The 15,056-nt window shown below is 42.0% G+C and overlaps 1 long non-coding RNA gene across 1 annotated transcript in view; it reads right to left on the reverse strand.

Annotated features, from left to right (window-relative positions):
• LOC108509852 overlaps positions 1–14,354 on the reverse strand; it is a 21,656-nt gene extending 7,302 nt beyond the window's left edge. Inside the window, exons 1-2 of the long non-coding RNA XR_001878714.1 lie at positions 14,345–14,354; positions 3,691–3,699 (exon numbers count right to left, since the gene is read on the reverse strand). This is a non-coding gene — a long non-coding RNA (uncharacterized LOC108509852). The remainder of the gene's footprint in view (positions 1–3,690; positions 3,700–14,344) is intronic.
• Positions 14,355–15,056: the final 702 nt, after the last annotated feature.

Raw genomic sequence — 15,056 nt, forward strand, 5'->3', positions numbered from 1 at the left:
AGAACTCCTCCTTCACCTTGGCACAAGGTCTGCAGCCATATTAGTGGTGTAGTATTTTATACTGTCTGCACCCAGCCATGCCAAGGCAAAGGTCGCAGAAATGCAATAGAAATTGTTCACACAATTTCTGTCCTCCGACAAATCCCCCGTTGAAGTTTGAACAATTTAAATTGCATTTCCGTAACATTCCTTATTCTACCCATAACATTTCAATAAACACAAACATACAATAATACTATTATCATTAATAAACTTAATAACCTATTGACCCTAAGATATGTGCTCTCAAAGTGCGCTTAAAAGTGCTTCTCTAAATGTAGGGTTTGTTCCTAAAAGTTTTATTCTGTCTAAAATTGTCTTCTGTTTTAATGTAAAGGTATTTGTGTATTTGTTCATCCAAATCTGTGTGTGTATTTGTTATCAGAACACAATAATCATCATGCAGTCACACACATTCACGCATACAAACTTTCACAGTGGCCACTGCCTACACACTTTCACACAAACATACTCCTGAGTTCCATGTCATTGTGTTTTAAACTTTCTTTTACTAACATGTAGTGAATAATCTAAAATCTTTACCTTCTAGAATTATGTGCTTAAGTATACTAAAAAATTGTGCTTTAATAAGACTAAAAATGCTGTGCTTTGATAACACTAAGATGTGTCTGTCAGGATGCAAGCATAGACTCTTCCAGTCATCTTCACTTCTGCAAGCCCTTTCCATTCCCCTGTTTGTGGATCCTTATACTGTAACTACTACCTGTTGACTTACCAGACACGACTGCAAAGAAGTGTTATGAATAACAATGGGAGGGTCTGTTCTGGTACCCGTCAACCGCAAAAAATTCAACACGTATAACACTTTTGCAAGCCGGTCATGTGGACTGGCTAGCTCTTCTCCCCCTTTCTGCTTTTGCAAAAGTGACTTCAGAACTCCATGAGCTCATTCAATAATAGTTTGACCTCTAGGAGAATGAGCAATACCAGTAACATGAGAAATACCCCAATTCATACAGAATCTTGGGAAACGTGAGGTATAACCAGGTCCATTGTCAGTTTTAAGTTCTGTGGGGATCCCTAGGGCTGCTATGCATGCATACATATGTTGAATGACATATCTGGTACCTTCTCCAGCCTGAGCAGAGGCCCACATGGCATGAGAAAAGGTATCAATGCATACATGCAAATATTTTAACCTCCCAAATTCCGCAACATGAGTAACATCCATTTGCCAAAGCTGCAATGCTTGTAGCCCCCGAGGACTGACTCCTAAGCAAATGCCCAGCCTGTTCTTATGACAGGTTGAACAGGCCTGTACAATTCCTCGTGCGTCCAATGAAGTGAACCCAAACTGCCTGACTAATACATTGGCAGACTGATGGAAAAAATCATGAGACAAGACTGCTTGCTGAAACTTATTTACTGCAGGACCAGTCCATGCAGGTGCCACTAATTTATCTGCTCTGTTATTCCCAATTGCTAAACCACCGTCTAGCTTCTGATGGCTTCTTATGTGAGTGACGAAATAGGGCTGTGTTGGCTGATCTAGCAAATGCAGCAACTGTGTCATAAGTGCTGCTAAGATTTTATTTTTCAGGGTTTTGATTTTTGCTCAATTGATTCGTTGCACTGTACCCACTACATAAAGTGAATCTGAAACCACATTAACAGGTTCTTCCTTCCAGAAGTTTAAGGCCCACACCACACCCCTCAATTCAAGGGTTTGTAATGTGTCTCCTGAAACACCCGGAAGTATTTTATGTTTCCAATCTGCTCCCTCCTGCCCGGTAATTTCTGCACGTCGAGATTTTCTACCGGAGTCTGTAAAAACAGTAATCCCAGCAACTGAACCCAACACAAGCTGCTCAATTGTCTGATGTTGCAGCAAAGGCAACAATTTGTCTGACGGATAATGATTGGTGACCAGACCTTCAAAGTCTGCCATGGCTATCTGGAATGGTTCTGATTTCTCAAGCAACCACTCCGAATAGTTCTGGGCGACTGGTACAAATATTACAGATGGATCTCTGCCAATTAAATCACAAACTCTCCGTCGCCCTTTTATGACAAGTTGTGCAAACAATTCAGGTCGTGTTATGATTGTCTTTTTGGGTTGATATGGTAAAAATACCCATTCTAAAATTCTCATACTGGTTGCGATTTGACAGATGATGCCCAACGGATGCTTCCTGCTCTCTCCAGAATTGACAAGTAGGTACTGCACTGGTTGGTCTTCTATTATTCTACAGGCAAATCCTGCAGCTATTTTTCCTGAGATATTAACTATAGCTGCTCTTTGGTCTTCTGACAATTCTCTTGGAAATCCTACCTGAGCAACTGATCCTAGTAAAGGTATCAGAGGAGCTAGATCACCATTGGTTATTCCACACACAGGTCTGACCCACTGTATGTCACCCATCAGCTTCTGCACATCAGTCAAAGTTTTTATGGCCGTGTTAATAACTAATTTCTGTGGCCTCACTATACCATTTGTGATGGTCCAACCCAGGTATTGCCATGGCTCCTGCTTCTGAATATTTTCAGGGGCAATTTTGAGACCTCGACAACCCAACTCTTGTTCTAATTGCTGTAACAGCGCAGGCACATCCAAATGTTTTCCTGCTATCAGAATATCATCCGTGTAATGATACACAAATAAGTCAGGATTTTGGGTTCGAAATAACTGCAAGGCCCATGCAACATAAATTTGACACATAGTGAGTGAATTTTTCATCCCCTGGGGAAGAGTTATCCAATGAAAACGCTGTGCTGGTTCTGCTTTGTTAATTGAAGGCACTGTGAAGGCAAACCTGACAGCATCGTCTGGTTGCAAAGGATTGTGAAAAAGCAGTCCTTTAAATCTAGCACCAGTATGACCCAATCATGGGGGATCATCATAGGAAAAGGCAGACCAGGCTGTAAGGGTTCCATATCTTCCATGACTGTGTTGACAGCTCGCAGATCATGTAATAATCTCCATTTTCCTAATTTCTTTGGGATGGCAAATATGGGAGTGTTCCATGGACTCGTAGATGGAAAAATATGTCCTGCATCCAGTTGCTCCTGAACTAATTGTTGAACTATTTGCAGCCTCTCCTTTTTCAGCGGCCACTGATCTATCCATACTGGTTTTTCTGTTTTCCACTGCAGTTTTAAGGTCAACTGCCTATCAATGGCCGCTCCTGAAAAGGAGAAGTAATCAGGCGTGCTCCCATTTGCCCCAACAGATCTCAACCTATCAGGCCTACTGGCAAAGATAACACATAAGACGCGTTCCCAGTATTGCTGCATCAGAAAACTGAAAAGTTATCACATCTTTGCTGATCCATGTCTGCTGTACACCCCCTACTCCCTTAACTCCTGTAGGTGCCATTTCCACAGGCCATGCTTGAGGCCATTTATGTTTAGGAATGATTGAAATGTCAGCCCCGGTGTCAAGAAGCATAGTCATAGTGCTGGATTGTCCATTAGGATGCCATATAATTACATCTTCCTCGGGTTTTCCCTGCTTTATGTCTACTGCTAACATCACCTCAGGGGGGCCTGTTGAACCAAAACCCCCATCTCCTTGTGTCAGTGGTTCTGCATTGGGCACTTCTGCTTTAAAAGGCACTAGTTGAGCTATTTTACTGTTAGCAGAAATAAAAACTGGTGGTGTTAGGGTGTATACCATGATTTTGATGACACCTGTAGAATCTGCATCTATGATTCCTGGCACCACAAAAATTCCCTGACGTGAAAAGATGAACGTCCGACCAAATGAGCACTCAATCCTCTACCTAATCAAGTGCACACCTTGAGTCTCAAGCGTAGTATCTACTGCTGTTGCCAGGTCCATGTCGGCGCTTCCTGCGATGGCTGCACGGCAGCGTTCCAAGCACCCTGATTTGCTGTCATTGCGTGAGAGTGCATCGCTGTCCGTTTGGGGTTCCCCTGCTGTTTACGCTCATTTGTGTTATGGTTATTGGTGCCTTAAGCCCCTAATGTTTTTTTATTTTTCTAATATTTGAAAGACTTGTAAGTTTTATAAGTAGTGGAAGTAGATTTTAAAAGCAGCAACCTCGCCCCCCCCTTTTTGTCCCTTGTCCCTTTCCCTTTCTCCAGTACCCTTGTTTATACACTCCTTAACCCTCTTACCCCATTCTATGCTCCCTATATCACTCATAGCCCCAAATCCAATAGAAATGTTTAGTCTTTTGTCAAGGCAAGGCCTAGATTGTTGGCAGAACAGCATATCAGGACCTAAACCACAGAATACGGTCAAGAATTAGGTAACTATGTACCCTTTGTGCTCTGATGATGGTGAAGATGGGATGAATAAGGGGTCCTGAAATACACCCCAGACCCATTTTAAGGGGATGGACCCGGGGCGGACCAGAGTAAAGGCCACAGGGTGGGCACATCTGGGATTGGATGGATGGTATTATAAAATGTAACCTCTCAGGCACGACCGCCACGTGTCTTGTAACATCTTAGCCTTGGCAAATAAACCCTTTCTTATCTCACCCCTAATTAACTGCTCTGGAGATTTTTTTTTCAGCACCAAAATACCACGGCAACATTATTCATTTGACAGTTATCACACCACCTTGACCCTCCTGCTGGTATTGCAGGGCGAGCAGTCCCTGGCAAAGGAAATACAAGGCACTGGGTGCTGAGATGTCCCTTCTGACCACAGGCAAAACATCTCTTTTCTTTGTGTTTCTTACCATTCCTTCCTCTCCCAGACATAAGAGGCTTTACTACTGCACCTACTGCAGTAGCCAGATAGGCTGCATCCTCCTGTTTGATCATTCTTGTTGCAGCCTCCAGGAGTTGAGCTGTGCCAGCACCCCTAGGCAGTGTGCTTAAAACCTGTTTGGTTTTATCATTGGCGTTATCATAGGCCAACACATCCATAAATTTTGCTCTCATATCTTTATCCATGTCTGGATCTGTATTTACTGACTGATATAAACGATCTATAAACAGATTATATGGCTCATTGGGCCCCTGTTTGATCATAGTACATGGGGGCCCTGACCTTGCATCCCTCACTGCAAGCAAGGACCTATAGGCTAGGTCTTGGCTAGTTTGTAGTGCCTCATCTGGAAACTGTGCTTGTATGTCCGTTGTGTTGTACTGACCAATACCCGTGAGCATGTCAGCTGTAACGCCATAGAGAGGGTGACCTTGCTGCCTAAGCTGTGCTGCAGCTGCTGCACAGCTATCATCCCATTTATTAAAAAATTGTAGCTGCTGAGAAGGAGTCAGCAGCGTGGTTACTATCATACATGTATCGAATGGTGTTAGCAAACTTGCAGTAAAAAGGTGTTGCATTATTGATTGTGTATAACTGCTCTTTAAACCATACTGGGAAACAGCTGCTTTAGCCTCTTTGATGATTTTCCAATCTAAAGCTTCCCAGGATTTGCGCCCTGCACCATCTACAATTGCAGGGAAAGCACTAACTTCTAAGAGCCCAAAATCCCCATCAGAAGCAGCATCCCGTATGCTGTTCTTCCAGTTCTGTATTGGATTACCACTCACACCCTTCCTCCCCCTCCCTCCACCTGGCAAGGCTGGAAACCCTATATCAGAAGTTCTCACCCCAGGCATCCCGGGAAATGGGTTTGGAGAAGGCGATGTTGGCACTGTAGATAAAGCTGGAACATTGCAGAAGTTTGGATGCTGCGGAGCGAACTGTCTCTCTGCCAATGTAGACTTGAGCTCTTCAAAGCAACATAACGAAGTGTTCATCTGATCTTTTGTTGCAAGCATAGCAAGTCTGTTGCTTTCATCCTCTGAGCTCTCATCATCAGAAGTCAGACTTGGGGACGGAAGCGGAGGGAATAGCTGTTCCGTGTTGTGATATGTCGGTTGTTCTTTCATCTTCTGCAGTAATATTGGTGCAAGGGTAGTGATGCCTCCTCTGGTAACTCCTGCCTCTGTTGAAATAGAGTCGGCTCTCGCCGGCGTAGCGGCAGTTTCTTTTGGAAAAGCTCTGGTTGCTATAGCAGTGGTTCTCATCGGCTTACTTCTGGGTTCAGGTTCAATGGTTCCTGATGACGTAAGTTCAGGAGACATGGCGGTTCTGGGCGGTAGCGCTACAGTGCCCCCTGGTGATGTGGAGGCTCCTAGCATCGCTGTTTCAATGTAACAGTCTCTGGCGTAGCACCCAGAGCAGGCGCAGTGGGGAGTGGTGCCGCTGACTATGCAGGCTCAGTAAGAGAAGGCAGTGTCAGCTGTGCAGGAGCAACAAAGGGCATTGCCGATGGCTCGGTGCCAGCTTTGTTCTCTGCAGTCTCTGCTTTTTGTGCCAGCCCTGGTGCACTGCTGAACCGAGACAAGCCTGTGGCTTTTAAAACTTTTATCGTTCGTGCGTTTGCAGGCGCAGGAGCCGAAACCTCCCTGAAAACAAACCATTCTGCGCATGTTTGCACTACAGTCTTTCTGTCACCCTGGAAAGCTGCCTTTGCAGCCACCTCTGCAGCCGCCTCTGCAGCCGTAGATGCTCGGTGCAAAGCGTTCCATCTCTAGTGATTCAACTACCAGACGCCAAAGCGTAGGATAATTTCTTGCGTCTTTTGACCCCTTAGACATCTCTTCCCATAAGTGGTCCTTTATAGTATCCCATGTGGACACTTCAAAGACGGCCTGAGTGGTAGGGATTAGCTTCTTCGCTCTTGCCCATTCTAGTAACCCTTTCAGGGCTTTTTTGTCATAATTTGGCTCTCTTAGAGAGATCATATATTGGAGGAGCTTTTCCACAGCCTCTTCCTCTTTGGAAGGCGCAGGCCCCATGCTCCCTCCCCCAGTCGACTCACCTGGCCAAGGCGAGACTCTAACTTCACCGCGCGCGTGGCTTTTTTCGTAGCGCTGGGGACAGCGCTACCTCTCACGACCGCTTCCCTCAGTTCCTTCTGTTTGCCTTATGTCCCTGCAGAACTTGACGAAGTAGGAGTCCCTGTTCAACGGGTGCCAGATAACAGCGGACGGGTATAGACAGAATGCTCACAGATCAATATGACCGGCAAAAATGTCCCCTTTATTAGAGGAAAGACAACTTATATACTGCTTGTGACACACAGACATGTGATTCTTTCCCAGGTTACATTGGATACATAAGGAAAACATACTGTGTTGTACAGTACTAATTGGACCACAGCAGGTGTCCATAAAACTTGTTTACCTGCTAAAAGAACTCCTCCTTCACCTTGGCACAAGGCCTGCAACCGTATTAGTGGTGTAGTATTTTTTATTGTCTGCACCCAGCCATATTAGTGGCATAGTATTTTTTACTGTCTGCACCCAGCCATGCCAAGGCAAAGGTCGCAGAAATGCAACAGAAATTGTTCACACAATTTCTCTCCTCCTAACACCCTTCCAGGAAGGAAAAAAGGTCTGACCCTCCGTCTCTCCCGTGCTGTTGGTGCAGCACTCTCGGCACTACTTGCACAGCAAGAGCTTTCAGGATGAGCCCCGTTGGTCTGGGAGGAATCTTTGTCCGTATTCACTTTTGGGCCTCGGATGGCCTAATTAGGAACGGGGCTCCTGCCCACCAACGACTGCCGTTCCAGCCAGGAAAAAAAGGCCTGACCCTCCATCTCTCTGCTCCAGTCAGTGCAGCACTCTTGGCACTATGTGCACAGCAAGAGATTTCAGGGCGGACCCCTTTAGTCTGGGAGGAACCTTCATCCATATTCGTTTTTCAGCCTCAGACGGTCGATTTAGGAACGGGGCTCCTGCCCACCAATGACTGCCCTTCCAGCCAGGAAAAAAGGCCTGACCCTCCGTCTCTCCCCTGCCGTTGGTGCGGCACTCTCGGCACTGCGTAAGTACCACTCGTTGTGGTACTTACTTGGTATGTAAGTACCACTTGTTGTGGTACTTCACAATATTTGTCAGTTTAAAAGATTTTTATATCAGGTGTCCTTTCCCTGTATATCATTCTACAAGTCACAGTTTGTGTAAATAGGCACTGACTAATCATGTACTCATAAAAAAAAAATTGAAATTCAGAACTTAGTTTTTAGGGAAAACCATATGGTAAAAAACTACTTTTGTCATTTATTCTGATAACAAAATCTTTTCATATAATCAAAAAATGACTGACAATATATATAATATGATGCCTTAAAAGGGAGTTGTCTTTTCTATTTTGTCTTTTCTATTTTATTCCTTGAATTTTTTCTAAAGTCAAATTTTTTGTCTTTTGAATCTCTCATTGGCTTATTTCTGCCCAGGCTTTGGCTTAAACATTTAAAAAAGCTGCTGTATTTTAATGCCTTGTTTCATTTTGTACCAATTGGTTCCACCTTGACAAAGCATGTGTTCTTCTACGATTCAAAATTCTGCTGTGGTGCAAAAGCCAAAAGCTTATTATAATAACAGTCATCGCAGTAATTATATTGTTTATAAGAAACCCAAAATTTACAGATACAGAAAACCTACTGAAGGAATATTTTGCAGTGGAATAGATTTTTTCCCTGTGATAAAATCTACTACTGGCTTTCTAAAGAAGCAGATAAATCACTCCCTCATGAAGCCACATGAGGGAGTGGCTGAGGGCACTTGGCTTGCTCAGCTGTAGGAGAGTGACATCAGACCTCATCAGGGGTTGCAGCTCCTCTCGAGGGGCAGGACTGATCTCTGCTATCTGTGACCAAGGACCCAAGGGAACAGCTGGAGCTGTGCCAGGGCAGGGGCAGGTTGGATCTCAGGAAAAGGTTCTTCCCCCAGAGGGTGTTTGGGCACTGACCAGGCTCCCCAGGGCAGTGTGCACAGCCCCAAGGCTGCCAGAGCTCCAGGAGGGTTTGGACAATGCTCTCAGGGACAGGGTGGGATTGCTGGGGTGTCTGTGCAGGGCCAGGAGTTGGACTGGGTGGTCTTTGTGGGTCCCTTCCAACTCAGCATATTCTATGATTCTATGAATCCAGCTAGAAACTCTCTTCACTTTAAACTCTTATACTGAAAATATATTTTAAGGAGGAGAAAAGAGTTCAAGAAATATAGAGGTATTATAGTGATGCACAGTATAAAAAACCCCATCCAAGTGGAATGGCAGTGAGATGTGAGTATGTGTCAAAAATAACTGAAACTGGCCAAGAGGCATATGAATCTTCTAAACTTGGGAATTCCATCATTATATCACATATTGCCTTGCCTCTGGGACTCTTGGTTTTGGAGAGAGTTCTCACAAGTTATATGTGAGAAAAAAAATAAGTACACTATATTGTTGGAAAGCTTTTTTTATATATATGATGTGGCTTCTCCCATTGAGCACCAGGGCCTCTGAGTTTTGCACAATGTGTTATACGTTTGCTTTTAAAACTATTATCTTCAAAGCTCTGTGACACTGAATAGTCACATGATTCAAATAAGCCTTGTGACTTAAACAATGGATCATTCTTCTTCAGCAAAATTCAGTCCTCTAATAAAAAGGAAACTATACAAATGTAATCAAAGCCACTGTTATGGCGCAGCTGCTGTCTTTTACAGTTCAGTTCACATACTAAAATACTAGTAGCGTTCAATATCTAACTTGGAAAATAACATAATTTATTGAAACAAGTTTAATTTTCTTTAATTAGTTAATTGTAATTAATAAAGTCCATTCTTTTGACTTAAAAGAACTTTATAACTCCCAGTTAATGGATTGCCACGGCAATCTGGAGGATCAGGAAACATTCCTTCCCAAGGCAGGAGGAAAGAGATGCCAAACGAGCAGCATCACACTGTGGATCATCCACAAGATGGCAATAGTGGGATGAGTTCCTAAAAGTTCAAGTTTATAAAATTGTCCTCTTTGTATCTGATGCTTATTTGGAAATTTAATTTGGATCAGAGAAAAGCTGGGACAGAAGTTGGTTGCTTTGTCATTCTCTTGTTCACAGAAACATAAGATGATTGTAAAATATGTAGCATAAATTCGCATTCAAATGTCACTGACCTTATTTAAAACATTTAAATTTTGTTAAGCTGGTCATTGATACAGCAGAATTTCTGCTCCAAAAAATGCTGAGAATGACATTTCTTTTTTTTCCCCTCTATCCAAATTCTATTTTCCATTAAGAGACCAAACTCAAATATTTTGAACATTTGTATTTCTCAAGGGTCTATACAAATGTTTTCTTGGAATTAAGCACTTGAATAAATGTCCCAGTTTTCAGTGATGCTAAACATGTTGCAGTACCTGTGCACTTGAGGGAGATCTGATTTCAAATAGCTATTTCTCCAGAGAATTTGGAAAATATATTTATTACCTCTCACCTATAACCATATGTTTCTGAGAGCTTATTCCTCTCTGCTGCTACATTTTGAAGCATTTAAATTTTCTTAAAAGCAAAACAAAGCAAAAAACACCACCAAAAAAGGAACCCTCTTTAGCATTTTTTAATAAATGCTCTCTATTAAAATTCTAATTAAATCTCTAATTAAATAGTCCTTCATTTCTTCCAGTACCTGAAGGAAGCTGACAAAAAAGATGGAGAGAAACTATTTACAAGGGCCTGGAGTGATAGGACAAGGGGGAATGGCTTCACACTGACAGAGAGTAGGTTTAGACTGGATATAGGAAGAAATTGTTCCCTGTGAGGGTGGGGAGGCCCTGGCACAGGTTGTCCAGAGAAGCTGTGGCTGCCCCATCCCTGGAAGTGTTCAGGGCCAGGTTGGACGGGGCTTGGAGCAACCTGGTCTAGTAGAAGGTGTCCTTGCCCATGGCAGGGCATGGTATGAGATGAGCCTAAAGGTCCCTTCCAACCCAAACTGTTCTATGATTTATGATTTTTGACATGGATGGGGCTGATGGATTCATGTTCCTAAGGTTTAGATGCCCATCATTCCTAATGAGAAGCTATATCCCTCTGGCCAAATATGGGATTTCAGCACCTGAACTCTCATCAAGGTCTGGTCTGTTTGTTTTAGCAAAATTGGATGGGGGAAAGCATGCTTGAAAACAACAGGTATCATAATCAATAAACACCTCAGAGTGTTAATGAGTTGAATCACCCCTGGAAGTTGCCTCTCTCCACTGTCCATACAGGCAGCCTACAGTGACCAGGTAAATTGGGCAGATGTCTTTAGCCAAGGGCCTCTCCACTGCAGTGCTTTCTCTGAGTGCTTTTATACCATAGAATTTGATTCTGGACATATTTTTGCTCCCTTTCCTGACATGCAGAATGTGTTTCACTTATTTGTAAATGTCCAACCAAAGCTTGAACTTCTTCACAATATGTTAATATTAATAAAGGCAGATAAAGTATATATCTCATACTTTTAAAATCATTGCTGATATTTCATAAAGTTTACTTTTCTACATGAAGTTCAAAGTTTTCTTTTTCTAAGGTGAGTATGTAGGTCAATATTGCTGTAAGTGAATTTTTTGCAGATTTGCATAACGAAAAAACAGGTACCTTATTGACGTGGAAACAGAAGTCACAGAAAAAATACTTTATCTAGATATTTATTTCAGTGATTTGGATAAACACAAGGTGTCGTTTGGATTTACACATATTTTTGAGGAAGAAAACATATGATATGACATTTACATATGTGAATGGTTACACATGTATCGACTAAAAAAAATGTTCAGTCTTTTGCTCTCGTTACTAACCTGTTCACTAATGATCTAAGAGGCGACTGCCTGAATGATCTTGCAACAGTATATCTCAAAAATCATTCATCTATCCACAAACACTGAGTGAACATATATGTGAACTTACAACATCAGCTTTGACAAATTATCTATTGCATATATTTTGGTATATCCAGCAATATCAAAAGATACAGAAGAAGATGATGAAATCTCGAAGGGACTGTTAAACACCCCATCAGTTATTATTGGGTCAGAACCACCTCGTGGGGAGTGTGTGTGGAAGGGGAAGGGATGGGTCAAACCTTATGGTGGTGAGGTGATGTTGTATCTCTCATGGCAGGCCCCAGGAGCCCATATAGGAGAGCCCCAGAGTAGCTGTCAGTCACAAACAGCCCAGGAAAACTATGACACACCACACCTCCTGCAGCCCCTCACCCAGCCTCAGATTGGCAAGGACAGTGAGAACATTGACCCTCACCCTGGCCTGGAACTCCAGGGTGGCTGCTGGGTCAGAAACTTCACCTGGAGGGCTTGGCCACAGAAACCGGAGCAAATAAAACCAAGGACATGTTTGCCTCATGTCGCAGCCCTGCCATCTGGACGTGTGAGAGCTGGTCTTCTACAAGGCTTTGGTGGTAGCTATATGATCTGTCTCTCCCTCTTTCTTCTTCTCTCTTCTTGCTCCCTCTGCTTCTCTTTCTCTGCTCCTTTCCTGATGCTTAGGGTGTCTTAGAGCTGGAGGAATTGAATCTTGATTTAAGTGTTGTGGAATTGGTTGGATTTTGCCTTAAGTGTTGTGCATTAATAGTATATGTTAAATCAGTATTGTAGTGGAACATTTTTGTCTAGTTTGTGTGGTGTCCTTTTGAATTTTGGCCAAGTCCTCTTATTTACTCCCCTAAATTAATAAAGAAATTCCTTGTGAACAAGCCCGTGACTTATTCTCTTGATGCTATCTTGAGGTATTAAAGAACCCGATATTTATATATTAAAGTAAAACTCATAGCCAATCCTGTGAGCCAGCAGCTCCGGGGGCTGGAGTTATACAGAGAAACAGGTCTTATCTTTACTGAAAATTGCCAAAAGCATATTAAAAAATAACATGGCATGGTATAGGCAATACTGGCATATATCTTTTTTATTACTCTGGCTCGAGAGCAGGACAAGGGTGTTCATTGACTATGCAGATGTTTTGAATCTAAAAGACCTCTTTGGTACCACAGAAGGGAAGAAATGGTCCATCATTTTGCCTGAAAAAAAATAGAGAATGACAGTGATTATCCTGCTTTGCTTGTTTTCTTGTTACTGGTTGTCTGTAGCTCATAAGCTCAGGTGAACTATTTTCTTTCTCTAGATTTTCATTAGATGAATTCAAAGCAGAGGAAGCAGGGGGTAAAATGTGATCTTTTCAAAGTCTCAACTCCTAGTTTTCTAGAATTAAAGAGTTCAATTCAAGTCTAGGGCATTCCCAGATAATTAGACCTTTGGATTACAGATGTTTGTCAAATCCAGGCTCATATTTTCATTGTTGTCCTTGCTGAGTTGTACAAATTGTGGCTCATGTTTATTAGCATTGTGTGAGGATTTCTCATTTGCTAAATTCATGTTATCTTACTCTTACTTTCTAAATTCATACCACCTTTGCCCATGAGCTGTTGACATGAGTGGCTTTTGCATTTTAGGTTTTTATTTAACCCCGTGTCAGATAATAAACCTAGTCTAAACTGGTTATTTAAACTCCTGTTCCCATTAAACCAATGTTTGGGTTTACCTAGTGTAGATTCTTAGCTTTAGCAATCTAGAAGACAAGTGAGATGAATCCTGGGTGTGACCCTGTTATCACATTCACTAAAGAACTAATAATATACTCTATGGCATAGAAGGACTGAGTCTTAAATTAGGATACAATTTTTGGGATTGCTAGTAAAATGCAGACATTTTTATTTATATGTAAGCATATAGTAGCTCTGCTGTCTTCTTTAATTAATGGAGATGTTTAAAAATTATGTATCACTCAATGCAATTTACAATTCTTTCCTCTTGTATTTTTAATTTGGCAGAGAATATAGAAACACCAGACTCCCAGATGAGTAAAGACAATTAACTATTAATCAAATCTCCAGTATATGCTAATTTGACGCTAATTACTTTGTTATAATTCATTAATAAATATTTAATTTGGCCTTGAGCATGTACTGCTTGTTTGTTCCTGTAAAGACCGAGCATGAAACTCTGTTTCTCAGAAATCCTTCCCTGTGATGGGGGGGAGGCCCTGCCCACAGAAGCTGTGGCTGCCCCATCCCTGGGAGTGTCCAAGTCCAGGTTGGACAAGGCTTGGAGCAACCTGGGCTAGTGGAAGGTGTCCCTGCCCATGGCAGGGGGTGGAACTGGGTGGTCTTCAGGGAACCTTCCAACCCAAACCCTTCTGTGATCCTAGATTTTGAATGTATCTAAAGTCCCATCATCTAAATAATTTTGGAGACTTGGGTTATGATACAATCTGTGAGTATTTCTTACCAGGATAGTTGTTTTACCTGATACTACAGTGAGCACCCATAGAGGTAAATGCCCAGTTGTAGTCAGCCAGTACAGATTTCTGCTCTTTTGGTGACCTCACAACATTTTATTTTTGGGCAGAGAGATGTAACGTGATTTCCACAGTATTACCCCCATCCACATTCAGATGGACCAGCAGCCATGAATAGGGATGATGAAAATGTACAGTGGGGGTATAAACAGACAGTAGTAATCTAGAAATAAGGAAACTCTGAACATGATTTCAACTCATAGACCTATATTGGTTGCTGGCACTTCTGAAGAATATTCTTAACCCTTAAAATCAGATGACTGTCTTGTACAAGGTCTTTAACTGGTGCACATTTCTCCTAGATATTCAAGGTCATTCTAAATGACTGTTCAAATATACCTGAATTTTTAAAATGGATATTTTTGTCCTGCGTTTATAATTATGGAGTACATTTTAACTCTTGGTGTCCTTGATATTAATAGCATGTGTATGCAGAGATTAAACACAGGTATTGCTTTTTTCCCTCTCATCCCTACTGCCAGCATCTGAAAGCCTCGTTCACCTCCTCTCTGTCTAATGATTAGATATTAAAATCAGATAAGCTCACTAAGCTTTCATACTTACTTGAAAGGAATAAAAGAAATTAATTCAATAATATGAGGCTTTAAACTTAAATCTTTTGAGAATTAATTTTTTCACCTATTCTGTAATATGGAAGTGGGGTGGAGTTCCTGTAATTGCTGAAGCTGTAACTGGCATTGTTTGCTAATCTAACACATTGAATAGAATCTCTGCTGGTTTTCACTAGTGGTAAACACAAGAAAAAATAAAAGTCTGGAAATGATGACTTAACCAAAGACCCTGGGTTATGTATCTGTTCCTGAAATGGTAGTCATAAGCACACTCATTTGCACCCTACTTCCTATGCCCTGCTCTTCGTGTGTATGGTTT

The sequence above is a fragment of the Lepidothrix coronata genome, unplaced genomic scaffold, assembly GCF_001604755.1.
Source record: "Lepidothrix coronata isolate B3197 unplaced genomic scaffold, Lepidothrix_coronata-1.0 Scaffold415, whole genome shotgun sequence".
NCBI classification, from domain to species: domain Eukaryota; kingdom Metazoa; phylum Chordata; class Aves; order Passeriformes; family Pipridae; genus Lepidothrix; species Lepidothrix coronata.